This window comes from Oryza sativa, chromosome 8, assembly GCF_034140825.1.
Source record: "Oryza sativa Japonica Group chromosome 8, ASM3414082v1".
NCBI lineage: Eukaryota > Viridiplantae > Streptophyta > Magnoliopsida > Poales > Poaceae > Oryza > Oryza sativa.
The window spans coordinates 11,662,663-11,664,518 of NC_089042.1; the positions used below are offsets into that span (position 1 = coordinate 11,662,663).

The window sequence follows — 1,856 nt, forward strand, 5'->3', positions numbered from 1 at the left end:
CCGCGACCCCGACGACCACGACGGCGTCGACTGCTTGAGCTATCTCGCTCTCTTCGCTGCCCTCTGGCTCTCTCCGCCAGCGTCACCGCCACGTCATCTTCACCGTTGTCGCCACCTCCCTCTATTCCGCCGGCTCTCCCTATTTCACCTCCGTTGCTGTCTCCTCTGGTGTCACCGTCGCCGCCGCCGCCGCTTGCCTCATGTAGGTAGGTGCCGTCGCCTCACGATCCTTCACCAGTCGTCGCCACGACGAGATCGTTCCTCCCTCCTATTCAGCCGCCACATCTCCCAGCGAGGAGCTCGGGACCACCAGGTCCGGCGACCCCGTCCTCCTTACAGGCGGATCCAGAAACCCGGATGAGGATGACAGCCGTTACCACCCTTTTCTCCTCTTTCATCTTCACATGTTAGAGGATCCCTCTCCATCTTCCTCAGCTCGCTGGCATGGGAGTCGCACATGATAAGGGGTTTCACGGGAGCCGGCAGCGACCACTGCTTCTGTGAGAGGACCGAAGGTGAGGTTGGGGCTTTCTCCCCCTCCTATTGTGCATGCATATTGATGCGATTGGACCCATTGTTTGGCCATATCTTCCTTTACTCACACATTCTGCTTTTGTCGGTATCCAATTCCATCTCTTGATAATTATGGTGTTGTGCTATGTTTGATATTCTAATTTGTATGTTGCACATATAATTTTAATTGCAGATACCACCGCTCAAAATAGTGCATGGCTACCTCGATCTTGGTTTTAATGGCTGCTAACTGTCTTTTTCTGGTTTATTCGATGTGGATGGCATGGGCTTCAAACTAATGGTTGTATGTGTGTTTGTGTTTCTTGCTTTTCCCCCTCCCAATTAGCCAAGTGAGACCTATTGTTTCCCCTACATTTGGATATAGCTTCTCATATATTTCTTCCTGCGGTTAGAGGAAATAGGATGCAGACAACTGAGCAGATTTTCTCCACCATGTTATATCTGAAGAGGCAAATAGGTCTGTACATGATCTCTGCAGGTTATCGACTCTGGGAATACCAACTCAAGTTTGCTTGCCAACAGCATTGTGGAACAAAATACTATATTTATCTGTATATGTTCATTGACTTATTTTTTCCTTGAATTTCAGTTATGCTTATTCATTACAAAAATGTTTGCATCTCCCTTTTCTCTACCGAATAGGCACATTTAAATAAACCATATCTACCATTGATCCATGATGGAAATAATGTATTGAAAGTTCATTTTGTACGCTGCATTTTTTGTTGTTTAAAGGTTATAAATTTCATTACATTAATCATTATCTTGCACTAATATGTTGCAGAAAAATATCCGTTGTTGAGAAGATTTAACACAGGGTCTTATTCCAAGAGGTGTGTTCTGCTGCTGTCAGAAGAAGTATTGCCGATTTATAAGAATTGACTTCTCATACATTCCATCTTAATTTCATATTGAGTAGATCGTTGCCAATGAGCGTGCTATTAAATTGGAGTACTCAAAGTAAGTTTAATAAGCCTCCAGTTTTATTTTTTCCTATCTATGCGTATGATGTGGCAATGTTTCATTTGGCCTAAATAAAGAGAAGGTAGACAGTGATCCAGTTGGACATGGATAATGGAAAATCAAGCTTAATTAGTTACAATCACATAAGCTTAGCCAAAAAGTTGTGGTTATTTGATTGAATCAATTAATTGACCAAACTAAGGCTTATAAGGAGCACACCAACCACATATACTATAACTTAATTTTAGTACAGCAGGACCCACAACTCACCTGTACCATACCATTTAGATATGTCGGTTATCCTAAATATAAAATGTATCCTAAATATAAAATGAGGTCTTAATTCCTTTATTATGTGC

The 1,856-nt window shown here is 42.8% G+C and overlaps 1 long non-coding RNA gene across 1 annotated transcript; it reads left to right on the forward strand.

Annotated features, from left to right (window-relative positions):
* Positions 1-280: 280 nt before the first annotated feature.
* On the forward strand, positions 281-1,425 carry LOC4345186 (uncharacterized). Its single transcript, XR_001548342.3, has 2 exons — positions 281-515; positions 707-1,425. It is a non-coding gene; the product is annotated as an uncharacterized lncRNA (long non-coding RNA).
* The last annotated feature ends 431 nt before the right edge of the window (positions 1,426-1,856 follow it).